A 22906-nucleotide genomic window follows, 5' to 3' on the forward strand; every position below is an offset into this window, starting at 1 on the left:
GGCTTTCAAATTGCGCAATAAAACTCTAGTCACGATTGTTTTAAACAATAATGTCGCAGGTCACAAACTGTTGGTTAACAACTAATTATTACACGTGGGAAGGGTCCCACGGCTGGCGCTGATGCTCGCTCTACTGCGCGATAACGCACTCACTCTTTATGCAACAGACAATGAAACGCATTGTTCCAACTCCTCCACTGTTACAATTCTACACTCCTCTTGATTAAACACTGCACAAACTGTAATGTACCTACATCAAACGCGGCTGGTGCTCGTTTGTTTTTGAATTACCACATATTGAGCAAACTCCTGCGAAAATAGAAATCTCAAGGCGATTTCGGTTACAGCTCTATGAGCACTGATTTTTAATCTGATTAATGTTACGATTAAACTCGATTATCTAGTTAATTTCTTGAGAGGTTGTTTTAAGATCTGAGTCATGGTTACAACGTAAAATTCAATTAAATCGGGGAAATATATAAATTTGACGATTGTTGCTGATTTCGAGGCGTGTTGTCTATTAATTTGTTACACGAGATATTTAATTAGTTGTACAATTTAGATCGCACCGTCAGGCGCAAATTGGCGCGTTTATAAAGTTGTTTCTGTTTCATGTTAATACAAAACATTTTCTAAATTCTATGCCTGTATTATGCAAACTTTCGATTTTCAAGGCTTAAATTTAAATATGAAGGCACAGTGTGAATAATTTAAAAACAAAGATTCACTACACGTACGGTAATGCATAGTGAATTGATAATAATTGTAAACGTTTTTATTGAGGTATAAAATAAACAAAGTAATAACCAATTTATGTCTTCACGTCATTTATATGTCAATGTTGTTTTAGTATTTATAAGAAAAATAAAAATTATATATTAAAATATTTTTGATAAAAAAATATGAATGTAAAGTCAAACAAGATTTTCAAATAAACCTGGAGGTCATGACAAGAGTAGCATGCAGAGATTGATAAGTGTGGATAAAGTGAAAGAGTATATAGGAATCGTAGCAAGTGGAAAGATATCTATGTATATTCCACCAAGAAAGAGGCGGGATTTAATGTAATTATTACAAATAAATTTAAAATTTGTTGTTAAATTAGTGGTTGGAGATTCAGACTTCAGGTAAATTTGGATTCTATCGGCTCTTCCCAATATGCGGTTAAGCATAACGAAGAATGCGAGAAAAAATAGCAGTTTCTAAAATCGGATATCGCCTTCTTGCGATCGCGATTACAATCAGCTGGTTAACTGGGATAAGGGTTTGTATGTTATATCTTTATGGCACAGAAAAATTAATTACAGGGCAGATTGGGGGGAAAAGTTTTCTCCATTTTGTTTTCCAATAGGTTTCTTTATTATACAAACAACAATAATAATTATAGGATAGAAATAGTTGGAATATCACTATAATTCATTTCAGTGCCCTAAATGATAGGACAAAGAAATTCAGGTCAGTGAACATTTTTCACTTGAATATTTATTCTGTGCGTTGATCAAGTTAGGCAGTCAGTTTCCTTTTTTGATACTAGTTTTTCGCCGGGAACGTAGATCTCGTGAACTTTTTAATTTTTTAAAAATTGTCAATAATACACACAAACAAATTACTTTTGCCTCAAGCGCTTATAAAGTACTTGATTTGTCTGTGAAGTGATTTGAAATTTAAGTTCCGTTTTGACATTGAGAATAGTTAACAAGACACATTTGCACATATCTGCTATTTATATTGTCACAGTCATGTTTCACACATTAAATGTACTTAGAATACGGATGCTTGCCTAGACACTTTGGATTGTTATCTTGGTGCGAATAATTGTGTTCACTTCCGAATTATACTTCCGTAAAGGTCTTTTTGGAGTATTCGGAAAGCGACTTCAATGAGCAAAAGGCTCTGGTCGTAAACTTTACAAATTTTTATTATTAAGTAAGAGAATATTACGGAAAAGATACGGAAGATATCTATAGTATGTGGTAAGTCTTCAAACGACAAACCTTATATTTTGAAAATCTATTTAATGAGAAATCCTCTATCGTACAGTATCGGAGATTAATTAATACATATTTTTTTTCTTGGTCTCATGTTATTGTTTGTTTCAACACCTAAGTAAAACACCAGCTTGTAGAATAATTTTGTCTACTACATATTTTTTTGCGAAATCTTAAACTTTACCTATTTTATTAAATAAAGTACGACTGTGATTCTACAATTGCCAATCGATATGTTAGCAATAAACAATGGAATTGTTACGAAGCTGCGATTTAGTTAAGTGCATTTAAATAACTTTCAACTGACTTTTCATTTAAGACATTGATTAATACACAAATTTCAACAATATAAAAGTTCAAACTTTTATTCATTATTATGGGACACTTCATATCACTTAATAATTGTCATATCTACATATACATAATGGACATTACGTAATTAAAAATATTTTAGTATCCACTTTAATCAGAATGACACAACATGATTGTTTTGATTTTCATTATTACTACATCCTACAAAAAGTTTGTGTTTGTTGATATTTTACGAATATAACATACATTCAATGGGTCCATTATATTCGTATATACCATCAACAAAGCCTCAAGTCAAATCTTTCATCCATAGGACAAGAGGAAATGAAAAAAAAATATTAAGGAAAGGTGAACTACAGTTAGCTCTTAAATTTAAGAAGAAGAAGAACTACTTGTAAAATGAAGTTTACTCGTTACAGTCTGTAAAATATAGCTGTATGTGACAGATATCAAATTCATACACTTACGTGGAAGACGGACATAAAACGCACAAACACACTTTTACATTTATAATATTAAGTATGAATTATTTCGCCCTGCTGTTACAGAGATCATGTTTTATTTAATAAACTACATTTCATACCTGTAGTAGTCAATAAATGAATTCTGCGTGCCATTTTAACTAACTGCCAACCAACCCTACTCTTATTTATGATATCTAAAACTCTGTTGTTGAATTTTCATAAAGCAATTTTGTTAATTTAAAACAAAGGAAGCATTCTAGTGTTAAATGCGTAAAGTTGTGCAACCGCTGCCGCCGTCGGATTAGAATCTTCGCAGTCAAGGCTGCAATTTGTTTAATTAACATTATAATACTTGGCACTATTATATTCTGGAATAGATGTTACGCACTTTTGTAACCTTAGTCAATTTCCGACTGTGAAGCTATTTCCCTTGTTGCTAAATCGTTTGTCGTATCAAGCATATATAATATACCAACGGCTATATATCATAAGGCCGTTTTTTTATGGGTCAACGATTTGCAAGTACATCGTGAGTATTAGTCGTAGCTACAGAAATTTGAATAATTTAGATTTCTGTGATAGTAAGTACCTACTGCTTGCTATTTCTGCGGCGCACGATTCTAGGTGGATCTTGCCAGTTAACCATTATTGCGAATTATATGGTTTCCTTACTTTTTTCAAGTTTTAATCCACGTATCCGCTTAACGTATTATTCTTTCATAATGCGGTTGCATTTTAAACACCTATGAAATCCGCCTAGAAAATAAAACAAAAGGATTAATTTTATTTTTACTATTCTTACGTACAGTGAGATCTGTACTAGTGATATGAGTTAGAATAATATGGACCGCTGTATTTCTTAGTTAAATAAAAAATTAAAACGAACTAGTGACCCCTAAATTATAGCAAAACCAAAAGTATAAAATCAATAAATTTGAAGTTTACATAATCCAAAATCACGCCGAGTCATCACACACATAATGAGCACTGCAGTGATTGTAACTCGTCTGTCCAGAGCATACCCATCTAATCAGCATACCCGCATGTACCAGACGGCTATACAAAGGTTCAGCAGACTATTGTTTGTGTATGGGAATGTAGGATCGATCCAATGAGCTTGTTTTATGTCAAAGTTTCCAAATTAATTATGTTTTACGAATAAGGACAAGATTTTTAGAATAGGTAGAAATTCATTAGAATTTCATGTTAGGAGATTGGTGGTAAAATTAAAATGTCATATAATTATTCATAGCTTGCCTTCAAACTGTAGCACTTCGTCTTCATTTTCGTTAGTTATATAAGTATGGCAAATTATTTTACACAGCATCTATGTATATACTTAGCTAAAACTATGCATCAGGTGTAAAAAGCTGATTTGTCACTTGTATTTTCATATTTATAAAAAAAACTATAAAGTCTTGGGCCCGAACTAGTATATTATGTAACACATGCTTAAGCATTTTGCAAAGAAAATCTGCCAACGGATTTAATAATACATTTCCAATTACGGATTACTCGGCATCGTATCGGTATTGCGCTCATGTTTAATTTATTGACTGCAGTGTCTTCGAAATTTTCTATTTGCATTCGATTGAGTGGGATTGACAGAGTGATTTGGATCGCTGGGAGACGGTTCATTTATTATTCGATTTTGGATCTTACATCTCGTATCTGTCGTTTGTTTACTCAATCGATTAATTTTACTTAATTTTGTTTTATTTGAAGTCAGGTTTAGGACCATCATTGCTATTCGTAAATATATAGTAAGTATTTAATTAATAGTTGGCTAAACAATAGGTAGTTAGTGGAAACTCAAATTGACAAACAAGTCATTGAGGAAGTATTGATCTCAAAATAGCTAAAATTTAATATTTGTTTGTTTTCCTCTATTTCTATTGTTAAATAAACAATAGAAATAGAGGAAAACAAACCGTGCCAATAGAAGAATAATGATTAAGGCGTCGTTATAAAGCTATTATATCTATGTTTAATTTTCTATAAAGTTCGGTTAGGAGGCATCTTCGACAGCCGTTACGAATATAATTAATGGGTTAGGTTCTGGAATCATGGATTTATACCTAGCGATTTCGAACTTTAAATTCCTTTGATATTTTTATGAGACTTTAGTGAATAGAAACTTTAAACATTACAACTATATAAATGCTATATTTTATTACGGCCTGATAATCATTGAGAATAATTGCAATATCTAAATACGCTTTAGTTTTCGTACTACTGTACTTTTAAGCTATGCTTTGCAGTGTTGATGAAATACAGGTAGGTATTTGTCACAAATTCGCAATTAATTGAGTTCAATTTCAAGTCTTTGGCAAGATTTCTTGAACATCTATACGTATTTAATCACGCTTCATGCCTGCTGGGGTAGGCAGAAACTACTTACATCTTTCCACTTGTTCTGGTCTCCAGTCACAGCCTTATTTTATTGCTTCATTCTCATTCATAACTTTTTTCATGCAAGCTCGTCATTAAAAGGTACTTTTAACCTGTTCTTTCGCCAATACGTCCCTCATTCAAGGTTCACTTATTCAGGCCCTTCCAACGTTCCCATTTTCACTCCTCTTGTATGTTTTTTACTTATTTTTAATTAATCCTCACCGCATGGCCACATAATCTACCAAAGCATTATCTTTTAAATTCGTGAAAACTATTAAGATATATTAATCGCACAGTATAAACGACCCTTGTCTATATCAGTGGCAGACGGCAACGATCGTGCGTGTCACGGCGAGCCTGAATAATGACGTTGGTGACATTTAATTTCGGATACAAAAGCCTCTTAATGCTGTTTACCCTAATCCATTTAGTCGGAACCTCTGAACCCGCCTCGCCCCGCGCAGCGTTGATATTGACAGTAGGTTCATAGTTAATCTTTAAACTTTAATTTAATTACGCTAGCTGTATAGTTTCGCTAGGATTTGGGTTCTGCATTGTGTCACTGTTAATTAGAAATAGTGTGCATATATAGGCAAATATTAAAATTTAATATCCATCCTTTGAACACAAAACGTTTACATTGAAAAATATCACTAGCTGAATAAGATCTAATCTGGTAAGGTTCCTTTGCTTACAATTTCACGGAGATCGGACGGCTTTCACGGATCGTGGTCAAAGATGAAGCCGGATCTTGTGTACTTAAAATCTTGCAGTTTCTGTGCATATTTATGTATTAAAAATCACGCCTCTTACCTAGAGGGGCAAGTAGAGAAAGACATCTTTCCACAAATCACGATCTTTGCATACTCCTTTTTATTCGTCCACATTTATAACTTTCTCCTTGCAAGCTCGTCGGCTACCGGTATACTATTGACCTTACCTTTCGCCAGCACATCCCTGATTTGAACAAGGTACGTTCGTCTAAGCCTTCCAACTTTTCACACGCACCTTATATATTTGCTTAGTGAACTTGCTTTCATTCGTCCTCTCGACATGCCCAACGATCTTTCACATCACAGCGTTCCATTATCACGTTGTTCTACTTTTTGATAAATCACAGTGAAAGAGCAATTCGTGTTCAGTTACATTATACAATAAAACTAGAAATCTTGACAGAACTATATTGATCACATAAACCATAACTTTATGAAGTTATCACTACATTTATAGAACAAAAACGTGTCGGATTTTACCAGCTTCATTTATTACCGTTGTTTGGTAACAGTTTACTATGATCCATGAGATAGATAAGTTTATTTCATTTTAGCAAGCCGCTCTCGAAACATTACATTATTACTGCGGCCTTTAATATAATGGTATTGTTATCTTAATAAGTCTGCAGATTTTAATGTTGTAGAAAGACTAAATTAATTAACTTTTTAGGGGTGAATGGCTCAAAATGTTAATCGCTTACGTCATTAAAACTCTCTACAACGTACAGAAGAAAAAGTACAGCTTATTCTCAATTGCATTCTCAGCTGTTTGCTTCTGTCTTGAGATCAGCCAAAGAATTTATATACCTATTCTATAAAAAATAAGTAGTGCCGTTGGCTTAAGAAGTTTGGCTAGTATGTAACCTATTATGTAGCTTTTGCAAACAATTCTTAGTGAGTATATTCTGAAATTCTAATGGGAAAGGGATAATATTTATTTTATTGTTATTTAATTATCTCACCTTTGAATAAAATGCTGTATGAGTGGTGAATCTGTACAACTGTCGAGATCTGGAAAAACAAAAATTTCATTTAATATTGACAATCAGCTTTTTATACTACCGGATCGTAAAGGCAAGTCAAGGAAACGATTGCGGATTCCTAGATCTAAAGCTATTCATCTCGTTCAACATGTGAACATGAGAGTCTTATCTACGTGGAATACAAATCTGAATACGTATGTACATACATTTGTAACTATTAATTAGCATATAATCATACCTTTGCCGCAAATATATCCGTTCCGGTTTTGTTTTAGTGTATCAATCAATATAATGGTTTTGTTTTATTTCCGATCTTTGTAACCGGAACAAATAACTTAGTGGCACCTAATATATGGAGCACTTGCTGTTGGCTGAACATATAAATCAAAACTATTTGCGATACTGAGTTTCACTACCGTCTGTTGCTATATTTAGCAATGTACATACATACATACATATAATTACGTCTATATCCCTTGCGGGGTATACAAAGCCAATAGTCTTGAAAATACTGATAGGCCACTATCAGCTGTTTGACTTACTGATAGAATTGAGATTCATATAGAGCGACAGGTTGCAAGCCCGTCGCCTTAAATGTAATAAATAAAAATTTGTTACAATAAACTAAAAAGTAAGAAATTTCTTTAAAAATAAGAAAAACTTTTTGTAGATAGTATATTCAGGAGACCGCAGAGGTTCTATGCGTGTCAGCCACGCTAAATCACGCTTATGATCTAAATATGTATTAACACAAATTATTAGGGAATAATGATATTACAAATACCATTAAACAATGAACATTTTATTCAAATCTTTCTAATTCGTTTTGTACTTTATACACTCCTTTTGACAAAAACTTTATAAATTGAAAATGATATTACATGCTGGATTGATGGAAATGTTCACAATCTCTTTGAAATTGTAAATGAAATACTTTAAGAATATTTAATTTAGATCTGCAGACAGCTGCTATATCGCAGGAAATTAATTTTATGATTGGATACGGTGAAGCGAGGATCGTACGATATGGGAGAAGAATATCCTTGATTGGGACGTTTTTACACAATTCACTTATGATTTATTTCAATAAAATTTGCATACGGAAAGAGGAAACGGTATGGCGTAGATTTGTTCATCGTATATGTATGTATTATGCTGATCAGAGAGCGAATAACGTTACACAATATATGTATGTTCAAACTGATAACTATGAATCATTGTATCAGCCATGAAGATTGGAACAAAATATTATTAAGATTTCTGTTTCTTAGCGAATAATTTAGATATCGTCGGTAACTAACAAAATAGGGAAGTTTAGAGTTTTGGTGAACATATCGGTAAGGTTGAAATCAGTGAAATAAAAAAAAATTAAATCGCGTTATTTTAGGAAATGTTTAAATAAATCTAAACACAATCCAGCAACAGGTGATTCATTTTATTTTAATAACATTTTGTTTTTGTTAAAAAAAAATACACTTCAAAACATAACCCTCTTTTTCGCCGTCGGCTAAAAAGGGAATACAAATGATAAACGGTTTTATTGTAACGTATCACGTGGCAATTGGCAGGGGCGGGTGTGGTGACACAACGCGGAATAATTCATGAGTTGGGGCGGAGACGGTGGTTCTTTCGTTTTGTAACTCCGATCCCGGACCATTGTGCCATTATTATGCAAAACATCGCCGAATGTTCGAACTAAAAGGTTATTAGAACGTCAGTCCGTGTAAACGATAAACGCGCCAAGGCTCTTTTTAAAATTGATCGCTCCTGTTCGAAAAGTTATTTTATGCCCGCGTCCTATTGGAAACAATGCGTTTCGGCTATAATCAGTCATTGTTCTTAAATGTTCTCATATCAAGGTTGGTTTTCAATCAATGTTTATATTTGAATCGGTATCGTTGTACGAGTAATATAATTTTCATACTCGCTTTAATAAATGTGTCCGTATACACCGCGTACAAAAGTCATGTAATAAATAAGACTTGTTCTATTCGTGAGCGATAACAGCCACACCCACATGCAATCTACACATATTTTTGTATCTTTTAATTTCCAGTAAAAAAGGAAATGTACATATATTATGCCTAAGAAAATATTTCAAAAGTACAATAACACACAGAAGTGGTAGACACAAAACACACGCAACCCGGCGGCGGTCGCGTACGGCAGCTGACAAAAGATGATCGATGGCGTCGTTCAAACTCGATTGCCAGCGACATCTACCGGGATTGATCAATTTGTCTGAAAAATCGACGCATTATTTTACATAGAAAAACCGGACTCGACCGCGATGAATAACTTGGAATTGATTGAAATCAATCTTTTTGCCGCTCATTTACCGCCTTTTATTAGATACGTTTCTCTTGTCTCGGTAATTGGAAATCGGGGACAAGTTAAATAAATGCATTGATGAAGATGGTGCACCTTTTAAATTTATTATAAAGGTAACATAGACTTGTTTTAAGTGCTTTTGTATTTTATCCTATTCAGTAATTATTAAGAAATAAATATTTAAGGTTAAAATTATTAACTGAATATAATAAAAGTTAGACTCCGTATTATATTAAGTATGTTACTTTAATGTCTTCGTTTCTTTTCAAACTAACCTCGCATAAAGCCATTTATATGTACAAGAAAGTATAATCGTGCACGAAAGCGATCATAAAATTGTTTAATTACCCTAACTAAGTTGCCCAATGTGACATTGAGACAATCCCATTACATATTTCACAAACCATGCGTAAAGCTGATTGTCTACTTATTGTCTCTTCTATAAGTAATACTCTATTTTGAATACCAGTGTCGTAATTAGTGAAATAATAAATTCAAAGAAGATTTAATTTTGTTCCCGAGAAATTACGATAAACTAGATTGTTCTTTTATTTCTTCAATATTTTAAAGGAGTTATGTCAACCCTGTGATGTCATACTAGATTATAAACTAATATTTATTTATAAAACCATTTGTACATACACACATATAGTTACGTTTATATCACTTGCGGGGTAGTCAGAGCCAACAGTCAGTCCGAAAGATTAATATACCACTTTCAGCTATTTGGCTTGATAATAGAATTGAGACTTAAATAGTGACAGGTCGCTAGTCCATCGCCTAAAAGAAGAATGCCAAGTTTAAAAGCACATCCCTTAGGCGCCTTTTACGACATCCATAGGCGAGAGAAGGTATGGGCCTATTCTTTTTTTTGCATAATAGTCGACGATTTAGGTACCTTAATTTTATTTGACAAATTGAAATAAATTATTGAACAGATCCTAGTTTAATATATACGAGTACATCCTAATTACGGCCCTGTGATATGAATTTAATAATTTCTAACCTAAGTCGCTCTATTTCAATGTATCATGACGTTGCGTGTTATTTGGTAGGTTGATTGATTAAATTACATGAATTATAATAATGTCAGGCGCCATGACAACTAATTCACATTTCTGTTACAATTATCTAAATGATCGCGGTCTTACTATACGGAGTTTGTGTGAATTAAGTCGGTTTAACCTTAGTGTATTAAGCAGTGTAATTTGTAGGAATAATATGATAAAAACTGTTCAAAAATAAATTCAAAATTTTTATACTTAATAATTGTCATAGAATAAAATAGAATAGAATAGATTTATTTTCAAAATTGGATACAAGGTATCACTTAGTTTGCAAATAAATTAATATGAATAATTTAAAGTTTTAACCGGTTTAAAGGATCAAAAGCAACTATTCAAAGAATTCCCGTGGTGACATTCAGATTAGTACAATTGTATTTTATTTTATTTTTTTTATAATTTTTTTCTTTTTTATAATTATTTATAATGTTGTGGCATTATAATTATAACAAACAATCGACTTTATCGCTGTGTAAACGAATATTTAGTAAGGTTTTAGCCCCATTTGTTTGGTAGTTCAAGATAAACTTAGAATGTCTATTGAAGTACGATTATTTAGTTAAGGATAATTGCAATTTGACAAGAAAGATAAGTCTGAAACGATTCAAGTTTGACAACCTACCTAATTGCTAACACTCAGTACATTTTATCCAATAGAGCGTCCGTTTCCTTAGAATTTTTAACAATAGGTCCCAACTTATAGAATAAAATTTACCACTAGATTAAAATACTTCACTGTCCTCTGAAGATAATGGGTAAAATACTATACCTTGATGAAGACACTCATGACTAAAAGCATGGCATTGACGTTTATACAATAATAATCAAGTATTATGTTTATGTGCCGTGTGGTTCCCGGGACAATAAAAAAAAGAATATTTTCCTTCCTTCCTTCCTTCCTTCTCTTTTCCATTAATGTCTTAATAGGCGACTACGGGATATGCTTATAAACTTAAGATTCCTCTTTTGGGCGATGGGCGAGCAACCTGTTACTATTCGAATCTCAATTCTTTCATCAAGCCAAAAAAGTTGAACGTGGTGTCTCAATCTTTTCAAGACTGTTGACTCTGTCTACCCCGCAAGGGATATATACGTGACTATATGTATGTATGTATTATGTGCAAACAGCAAGTTTGTCATAATCACATAAAAAAAAAACTAAATAAAAATTATGCGGGTATAATTTTATGGATGTTCAGCATAGTATAAATATAATGAACGCTGAAAATGGCAAACTTATAACAACTTACAAATGTCGTTCGGGTGAATGACCCTTGTCTCTCTAAATATCCAGGCTGTGATTAAGTTTCTATAGTAAATTCAAACTAGTCATTTGGTAAAGGCCCTGTCATTGAATGTATAGGCATATTGAAGATAAACACTTGGCATAATAACCACGCCCTGCTAATCACAAGCTGGCCAAACACTATATTATAAAGCTACCTCTACATCAAAAGCTGAGCTAAGCTACGCTTTCCAATTACTTTTTTCAAGGTTGAGTTAAAAAAAGTGAGGCAAAACTAAAGCAAAATTAATGTAGCAAAATTATTATGCGACTCAACATAATATGGAAACATTTTGCGACGTTTGACAACATTGGTATGTTATTTAAGACCCAACTAGCTTTTATCCGCGGCTCCGCCTGCGCGAGTTTAGCGCCATCTACAAAAGGGCTTTCGCAGATGCCGCATGAATAAGGGATAAAAGGTACGCTATGTCCTTCTCGAGACTCTTAATTAAATAAATGCAAAATTTCAGGAAGAACCAATCATTAGATAAACAATATTTCTTTTGCATTTACAATATTTAAGAACTTTTTTTTTTTTAGCTTTTAGAACTACTAGACTAGTTCTGTAGGATTCGAGACTCCTAAAGAGAGTAGTAAATTTTACTGCAACTTTATAAATATTAACATTTATAATATTTTGGCTCACGATTTATTTCACAATGAAGCTATAATATAAGCTATTAACGCTAGTACGTAGTGTGGTCAGCACTTAGGTATATCGATATAGGCGTAGATATTAGATACTGAAATGGCCACCCTGTATAATATTAGGGTCGATCCACATGACTGAATCAGCTCATTAACGATAATACGTTTCCCTAATTAGAAATCATAGTCGGATGGAATATAACCTTTACCTTTCATATTAATTTAATTACACGGGTGATTGAACGTGGTCTTAATTATAATATGTAATGTGTAAAGTGCCTTTTACACATGAAAAACACGAAAAGAATAATTTAGGGCTAGTTAACAGAAGGTCTAGACCGCACGTATGTTGTTGAATCACTCTAATATTTAACTTGTGGTCATAACAGACTAGCGTACAGCGGGGTTTCAATGTTGTTTTCAAAGGCTTTGTTACAGAGTCAACGGGCAAAAAAACAGATTACGAGAAGCATGTGCTAAAGACTTTATTATTTCAAAGTCTTTAATTTTTTTTTGTCTTTTTAATAACCCAATTCAGGAGAGAGGAGAGGACTCCACGCAGATACGGTCGTAACAGGAGCTAACGCCAGAAGATAATTGTTTAACATCCTTCGTGCCCTGTCCTGCCTGGAAAGAATAGTTACAGATACAGAAAAGAAGATACAAAAGTACGTAAATCACGTTATTTATCAACATGGAATTCTGTGACAGAATAATCTAAATCAGTATAGATCATGGTTCTTGCGCTAGATGAAAATGGTTTGTATATTCGTAGATATATCAAATTGGTTTTACGAGTATCCTTTAATTAATCTTTCTGTCTCATATTTGCATGTTCCCAGTTGTACCCTACGTTTAAGGCACGGGGCTCGTTTTCGAATATTTCTCTTTTCAGTTTCTGACATACTATTTATAAATAAATTATACATCTTATCTGTAATGCTCTGCAATGACGAATTATTAAATCAGCTTCGTTTGAAGTTTGATTTGTCAAGTCGCTACTAAAGTTATCTTCAAGTATGATTGATTCAATTTGATTGCAATTGTTATAAGTACGGCATGATTGATTCGATTCGGTTCTATTATTTCACAAATGAATTGTAACTATAATGGTTTTATCTAATCTGAGTCCATTTACAAATCTATGTATAGTAGCGATTTTGGTATACATATTTTTAATTTTAATTATGATGTATTAAAATTAAATTGTAAATAAAGTACCTATATAAATATATATACAATAAAGGTAAAAATCTATTTTTTTTTGTCGAATTATTTCGTCACATGCAGGTATTCTAGTAAGTATTTAAATTTGCAACGTTGTGTAATAGGTACATATATAAATGTACACTTTTAAAAGCTCTTTTATTTTAGCAAAAAATCAACAAAACCAAATCAACTCTTCACAAAATCGAATGTCAAAATTTAAATTTCCAACTCCTGCCTGCGTTCGAATTGTAAAAGACGAAAGTATAATTAAATCAAATCCACGCGAAGCCTGGCGGCTAAATATCGGGGACGGCGGGGCTCAGGGCGCCAATCATCCGTCCAGTTGATACTGATTGATGTGCCGGCGAACGTTGTAGGGCCTAGAGCTGTGTGTATACAGGGCGCGTGAAATGGTGAGTATTTAGGACAAGTTCAGCAGGGCTAGCGTGAAACGCGCGACGCCGTTTTTATCGCGCGATAAACTATGCTATCGCTATCCCGTTTCACGACATAATAAAGAGCGGAACAGCGATAGTTTATCGCGCGATAAAAACGGCGGCGCGTGTGTCACGCTAGCCCTACTGAACTAGGTAAAAATACCTATCAGTTTAAAAAGATAAATAATAAAATCTGTATTACACTTCATTATACTTTGTAAGGTAGGTATATATTATGTGATTGTTCTATAAAACTTGCAGGCAATAAAATAAATTTACTAAATATAAAAAGATTACTAACTTCGTATAAAATGCAGGTAAACTTTATCGATCCCTTGAAGACTGGTATGCTTATCCCATAGGATTAGATGTTAACTTTAAATTTCTCCTCCATAAAGCTTTTTATATAAATCATCGCGCAACATTGAAATTAGTGTTACATTTATAGGTACAGTTCTTTTTATACTATTGTTAATTATATTATTTACTGTATTTTATTATAATTTTAATTATTCTTTGCACATGCTATCGTATACATATACATATATACGGAACAAATTTTTATAGTTTTTACGATTGTGAGCGTCATCCTAATAAGCAATTGATAAATATACATATTATTATACAATCAAAGATAAATATGCAACCTCTATTAGCTGTCGAACAATGTGAACAAATGTGCCTGCTTTCCCATTTTTTAATTCATTCACTGCTGATTTATAACGCGTGTTTTCTGTCAATAAATTCGACTTTTAAATCGGGTTTGCAAATCAACATGTCGTTAACTGACCTTTCAATCGATTGGTAAAATTTGATATCATTTGCTTTCTTAGTATTTACCTTGATGCAATAACATATTAAATTGAATTAATTATTACATGATATTATGAATTTTGGTAATTCTTTTGTGACGTGAATCGTCAAAAATCTTGCATGGATTGTGTATGATGAACCCATATAGAATACTACCTTATACATTAGAAGAGTAAATTCTGTACTTTAACTGTAAATGTCCAATGTATATACAGTCAGTGACTCATTAATTACTAAAACAATAATATCTCTAAGCAATAAAAGCAATGTAATCGTGTGCTATAAATTTTGTCCAGTCCAATAAAAATAATCAAATTAATCTAAGAGACCCTTGAAATGGTAATTAAATGTTGAAATTGGACCGCCTCATTTCATTACGAAGAGTCATTGTGAACTAGTGCACTTAAAATATAATGGTCGATGTAATTAATTCTATTGCAATGGTAACAATACTAGCAATGGCGACCACTAACCAAACTTTGAAGCCTTCACAGTCAAGGTAATGTCAAATGTCACGACATGAATTCAATTGTTGTCGATGTTGTAGGTACAATTATACATAGAATACTATTATTAGTACATAATTTGTGTGTAGTAAATAAAATAAAGGCAAGAAACGAATCTTTCTATCATCTCAATTCTATCTTCAAGCCAAATTGCTTGACGTGGCCTATCAGTATTTTGGACTGACTGTTGGCTGGGTCTGTCCCGTAAAGGATACAAACGCGACTATATGTATGTATGTAACGAATTTTTCCAGATCTTAAAAACTATAATCTATCAAACGATTTCATTTTAAAATAGATCTAAGTATTGAAAACATAATATCTACAAGGTATTCAAGTTAAAGTTATTGGATCACAATTAACTTTTTTCTTAAAAATGAAAGAAAAGTTTCACATTTCAGGACGATAATATTTCAATAAAATGTATGGTTATTACTGACCTTAAAATAACTTACATAACATTTAATTTCCTTCATTAATTGAGCAATCAATTTCTTTCAAAAATTCATTTTTGACGAACAAAATCAAATGCGATCGAAACGGTTTCAAATATATATCAAAGTATTGGTCATAACTTTGCAACCTTTGCTTGAAATAAATCACTATGACGTTATCAGTCTTCCATCGCGAGAAGTTGTCGAGCCGAAACTATCTAGGCTATACCGAGGTGCTAATAGTCTGACTATTGTTGTTCTGATGTTGTTCGATCAGATACAATCTTAGTTTTTGTCCAACTACAAAAGTATTTTGACAGTTAATCTTTATCTGTATTCAATGTACTTAGTTAAGAAGATGAACTCTGAAGTCATAATAAAATAAATAAGTTTATAATTTATAGATAGCGCCCGCTGCTTCGCCGGCGTAATTCGATAACACCCGTTCACTTCTGTTCCCGTGAGAATTTCGGGAACCTCACTTAGGAACAATTCCACCAAATTTAAATTTTCTACTCTTAGTAGTTTCGGCTGTGCGTTGTCCATCAGTCACTCAAGTAAGGGAAGAGTTTTATATTACTGATTTAGGGTCTTCACTTTACATGAGGATAAAAATTACATTAGTATGATGACAAAGTGTCTGCGTCTAAGAAAAATTGAATATTTTCTGATTGGTCTGGGATGTTTATCTTTTTATATTTTGTATCGTCAGTTACCTTGTATCTTATAACAAGTGGCGGCTTGACTGTTTTATATAAACTTATTTATTAGTAGATAAACACACACATTTTTTACTTTTAGGGAGGAAACGCACATTTCAATTATCTCAAACATAGTAAAGCATGTTACGACCCTAACTACATTCACGAATCAATTATTGTCTCTCTGACAGGTCATTTGCTAATTTCTCGTGTTGTTTGTTTTACTCTTATCAATTGCATTAATAAACCTGACCCAAATACTTTCAAGCTCACTCACAAGGGTCAAGCATTGACAATGAACTCAAAACGTCTAATCATTCCTTGATTGAATTATATAGATTGTCATTCAGATACCAATTTAAATAAGGACTATTGTTTTGCGAACCATATCGAGATTGATAGTCTTTTGTGTCGATGAAAAGGCAATTTAGACAAAGGTTAGGAAAACAAGTCTTGGTATTTGCCCAAGGATGCGCCGTGATATTTGAGCACTACAAAATAAAGAGATCACGAAATTTATCGATAAGCCATCAGCGTCAAATCCGGAATGATTTTTAAATAAGTGCAAGTTTTATCTGAGAACGATGTGGTTTTCTTTGTTGATAGTATCTATAAAGACTACAGGTATTAAACGCGCACGTGACGTACCTTTATTTTATCGACGTTTTGAATCATGTTACAAAGCTCCGTGGTCACCGAGCGACTTGGCCGAGATAAAATAAGTAATGAAAGTACGAGTAGGAATTGATTGCAATAGATCAAGGAATATTAAATTTTTACGAGTACAGCTAAGAGAGTGCAGTTCGAACAAGTTTAGACAAAGAGCATTATTTTTGTACATCTTAAAATACTTACATAGTTTTCGCTTAGAAGTAGACAAAGTTAAAAGTAACAAGACATTCGAGTATATGTATGTTTTTCAAATAGTAACAATGGAATTCAGATTCAGAGATTTAGCACATCGCCAGGAAGACCAAATGCTCGTTAATATTTTTCCTTGATTGATAAATCTGCGAAAATTGAAGCAGCTATGGCACATTGAATGATTTTAGCAATTCATTGATGGATGCAAGAGATGATAAATCGTCACTATTGCGCATTACAGTAATGGATTGGCACCTTAATTCGGAATTCAGCTATAAACTACATGAGTCATAGTGGCGAAGTAGAGTGGACACAGTGTGATCGACATGACCAGTAGTTATGCGCTGCCATTAATTAGTAATGGATTTATTGCACAATTAATTCACAAATCATTTGTTTGACCGGTTGAAAATTAGCATGCCCGCATGTATCAATGACAGTATATTACAACATTGAGAATTTAAAATTTATTTTATTTGAGAATATTATTTATGCTGTATTGTAACTCTTTCATATTGACAAAATATACTAAATTTTTCCGTAATGCATTGATGTTATCAAAAACATAAAATACTCGTATATATAAAAATGAAGTAGATTCAAGTTGTCGAAACAACTTACTAATATTGTATTTCAAACAAAACTAGTTTCCTTCATTGATGGAGAAATTCTCGATTCAATGGACTCTTTTTATGACTGGTTCTTTATTGTGAGACTCACGCTATCGATCAAAAGTTGTCGAAAGAATCGAACAATGCGTGTGTATCGATTACTAGAGAAATATTGAAAGAGTTATGTAAGAAGAGACCTTGGCTCTTGACCCTAATCGTGAGTGTCAGATATTTGACCGCGAGCAGCGCAATGTATAAACTGAAGCGATTTTGGATACGCACAAACTAAAGTATGTAAGAAGCGTGCAGTCGTTAACCCTTTCACCGCCATGGACAGGACACCCATTCATTCTTATTATACATATATACATATGGTCACGTCTATATCCCTTGCGGGGTAGACAGAGCCAACAGTCTTGAAAAGACTAAATGGCCACGTTCAGCTATTTGGCTTAATGATAGAATTGAGATTCAAATATTGACAGGTTGCTAACCCGTCGCCTAAAAAAGAATCCCAAGTTTGTAAGCCTATCCCTTAGTCGCCTTTTACGACATCCATGACAAAGAGATGGAGTGGTCCTATTCTTTTTTGTATTGGTGTCGGGAACCACACGGCAGTCTTATTATAAACTGCCGTTTTATATACCTACTACTTTTTTCATGCATTATTATAATTACGTTTATATTCCTTGCGGGGTAGACAGAGCCAGCAGTCTTGAAAGTCTGATAGGCCACGTTCAGATGTTAGGCTTAGTGATAGAATTGTGATTCAAATAGTGACAGCCCATTTACTACCTATCATTCAATAAATTAAATTTCACTGTTCGCTTGGTATAAAGTTAGATTCGATTGTGAAAAATAACTACAAGCATGCGGATCAAGTCAGTTTATTTTTGTGAGCAGTAACGTTATTTCATATTTCGGCAGTCGTTATATTATATTTTAAGGATGGTACTCTTTGCATTTTGTATTATTGAAGATATCAACAGCTTCATTTTAACAGATAAGAATTTCAAATATTACAAAGAAAACACATGCAATAAATAGATACATATATATGGTCACGTCTATATCCCTTGCGGGGTAGACAGAGCCAACAGTCTTGAAAGACTGAATGGCCACGTTCAGCTATTTGGCTTAATGATAGAATTGAGATTCAACTAGTGACAGGTTGCTGGCCCATCGCCTAAAAAAGAATCCCAAGTTTGTAAGCCTATCCCTTATAATAATATATAATCATTTAATAATAAATTCAATTATATATCTACACTGCATATGTCTATTTATCTTAAGCATAATATATTATTCTCATTGCGGAAACTGTAACATATCGCCTTGAACTATTGTTGAGACTAACAGAGACAAATGGTCCAAAATTACTATGAATTAAAACATTGAATGTTTCAATAATTTGACACAGGATAATGGTTTTTGCTCGAAGTAATTATGCGTTTCCGTATGATTTAAAAGGATATGTAAATACTGTGAGCATTAATCAATAACAGTATAAAAGCTTCAGTAGCTAAACGTGGCCCTCGAGTGTAACTATTGTCTCTGTCTACCGCGTAAAGAATGTACATATGTGATATGTGTGTACGTGGCTAAGGTATCACATTTGCAGGCGAAATGTTCTAAGTTTGCTTCGAATTTTGCTGCCGATAGATAGATAAACTCTTTATTGCACTGAAAAAAAGAAAATCAGAAAAAAAAACACAGATTATGAGGTACCTATAAAGGCGGACTTATCGCTTAAGAAATCTCTTCCAGTCAACTTTAGATACGAATAATACCTTTTAGGATACGTAAGCACCAATTTCTATTTTAAGATTTACGCGAATCAGGTGAGAGTATGAATAAAAATCATCAAAAGAAAATCTGTACAAAAGGCAAAGAATGTATTATCTTGATTGGATCATGTTCGGAACAGCATAAGGTTCTAACGCGGTATCAGACTTATCGCTTTTCATTAAATTAACAAAACTAACAAAAAATGTAGTTACCGGAAATCCACTAATTCAATTATAACTAGCAAAAAATAAACATTTTACTAGGTATTTGAAATTCGATTACCGATACAAATTTCTATTAAATGTTAGATTAGTAAAAAGTATCAAGTAATGCACCTTTGTCATTTACCAATATCTGGCGGAAACTCAGTACCTACATTTTTACCATGCATTCGTAAGAAAATGCTGAAATATTTTTTTTTTGGTTATACAGTATAACTTATACTGGAAAATCGACTATTGTTAGTACGTCAATATCACAGTTTAAAATAATCATGACATAACATAACCGCGGCAGATTTGAAGGTCGTTTCCACGACCGATGCTCCTGATCATCTGATTCTTGAAAATAATGTTAACGAGACACTCGAAGAGATTGGTAGAGAATATCTGATTTATTTGTACACGGGCATTAATCATAATCTTGTAGAGTCAACATAATGGTACAAATTTACACGATTAGTGTAATTACAAGGTAGCGAGTTAAACCATATTAATTAATGTTGCAACTACTTTGTTTAACAAACGCATTTCACGGGCTGCCATTCGTGTGAACAATCGACATTGCGCTAAATAAATGGAGATTACTTTTTAAATCCTATTAATATATATACATTACATTATGCAGAGACTACATCTTACCACTTACCTCTTAAAGAAGGATCTTCTTAAAAATGAATATGAATATCACTTATGCGCGTAGATTTGGACTTAATCTAAGCGAACTTTCTTTTTCTTACTAAGGGCAGGGTAAAAATATTCATTTAGCTTCCCAAAAATAAGTATTTTCTGATATATTCGAATTAATAACACCCGGTAAAGCATTTCTAAGTACCTATATAAGATTAAATTAACGTTAAATATTAGTTGTGTTATACTTCCATGTTTGTTGCTCATGCACATTGCACCCGATGCGACCGCAACAAGATTGCAGTTAAGACTTATGACCCACAATGCGCGATGCAGCGAAACGCATCAGCTTGTAAATTAATAACAGTACAATTATAATTAGGTTAACATTACAATCCTTATTTTGTTTGTAATAATATTTTAATTACAGTCAAAGTAAGTTTACACATTTCATTTGTTGTTATTTCATTATTCTTACTCTAATAGTATACTTCTTTCTCTTTCAACCTTTCTTTTTACTTTTTGTAAGTACTTTAATAATTCCGTGTGAATTGTAATAAACAACTACTACCTACTTTATGTGAGCGAAGTCGCGTGATGGAGTTACGAACTATATTTATCTTTCTTTAATCATAAATGGTAACGATGACTAACATACAACCAAAAATATCATGCAGTAATTATTAAAACATAAATTATGTAAAATATAGATCTAAAAATATTAGACAAAGAGCCCAAAAGCCTAGCGGCGATTCCGCTATGAATAGATCAACGAATAGCAATTTTATATGTTAATAAATGAAAAAAAAAATAGGTGTTGCCCAATGCAAAACTAATCCGATGTACTCGACTTCCGAAGTATTTGAAACGTGTAATTATTATTGAATGTGGGTATATTATACAACAATGAATGCAAGGGCGTTCTGTCTGTACTCGATTGTCGTACGGATATTAGAATAATCATTCCTGCATACCCTTTTACTGATATATTTGAATTTCTATTACCTACGTCTCTAATTTTAATTAAAGGTGATCGTTATCAAGTTGTCCCATGAATCTCTAAATTTGAGGATCCCAAATATCTAACAAAGCGGGAAGAGAATGGCACGCAAGTGTGAAAGAAAGGAAACTAGATGATGTTAGCCTAAAAAGATGAGATGGGATCTCCAAGTTGACCTAGACAATAGTCTAATATTAAGGCAATAGCAATATTAAGGTAATATCGAACAGCAAGGCAGCCTTTATTCTTCTGTGCTCTGTGATGTTAAGGTACATAACATCTGGAGACTCTTTATTAGCACGTATCCGCAATCGCTGGAGAAAGCGTATTGCTGTATTCAATTTTAGTTTTCTAATTCAAAATGAGCAATGAACATAGCAATTTGAATAGAATTAACATCTGTATAATGATCGTAAATATAGGCCTCTAAGATATGGCGAAGAAAGTGCTTGGACCATTTAATATACTTTTGTTTCTATATTGTTTGTTTACATATGTGTTCTAAGCGGATCTAAATCGTGTTCTTTTACTACTAACATTTAATAATTCAGGCGTTTTCTGCTATTGGAAAGGGGCCTCAAACTTTGTTTTTAGGTATGGTCTGTAGGTATACCTAAAATCTTAGTTTCTAGGTTCAGATAAATATATTGGAGTGACCACCATCTAACGACTCAGTTCTCAGGATACCAGAACAGATAGAATTCCGAATAAACATTTTGTATTTTGCTTGAATGTGCATGTTTTACGTTTACTTACCTTACGATGTTTTTCCTCACCAAATGCACCTTGATAGATATATAAAGAACTTATGAACGTAGAGAGCGGAAGAACTAATAATATGCCCATTTCGACCATGGCGACCTCCACCGCATTAAATTATATCGTAAAACCAAACAAGTGCATATTTAATTTCTTTTCCATACATTAAACATTAAAAAAAAACAAGCAATAGACATCAATGCAATAATGACATTGGCCTTAGAAGTTTATCACACAGAGCGAGTCATAGTCAAGTACAATTTCGTAACACAATTCACAATGTATACCAGGGTCGCCTTAAAAGGAAATAAATATTAAAATAGCATAAAATTACCCGCCAAAACTCAACAATGATCCTCTATTATTTCGTTTACACCTTAAGCGTGTTTAAATTGCAAGTGATTATACTGATTATAGCTCGAATAATCGTCGGATCTGAATAAAACAACAACAATTAATTCGTTACCGGATTTACGTATACGAAATTAAGCTTAAATGATGGCATTCAGTAACTACAGAATCTTCTTCATAAGAATTTTCTTTTTTGAAGGAGATAAATAGGAAAGTATGTTGTACAGTACCTATTTGTTTATGAACTACTCAAAGATGATATGTGAAATTTCCATTTATTTACTTATTTATATATTTATCTCTTGATAATGTCCAGTCCAGAGGTCCAGCTAAAAAGTTA

At 32.9% G+C, this 22906-nt stretch overlaps 1 long non-coding RNA gene across 1 annotated transcript in view; it reads right to left on the reverse strand.

Moving 5' to 3' along the window:
- The window catches only part of LOC106131264 (uncharacterized), a 74264-nt gene that overhangs the window by 4633 nt on the left and 46725 nt on the right, over positions 1-22906 (reverse strand). Inside the window, exon 4 of the long non-coding RNA XR_001228514.2 lies at positions 6894-6942. This is a non-coding gene — a long non-coding RNA (uncharacterized LOC106131264). The remainder of the gene's footprint in view (positions 1-6893; positions 6943-22906) is intronic.

This window comes from Amyelois transitella, chromosome 6 (assembly GCF_032362555.1).
Source record: "Amyelois transitella isolate CPQ chromosome 6, ilAmyTran1.1, whole genome shotgun sequence".
Classification (NCBI taxonomy): domain Eukaryota; kingdom Metazoa; phylum Arthropoda; class Insecta; order Lepidoptera; family Pyralidae; genus Amyelois; species Amyelois transitella.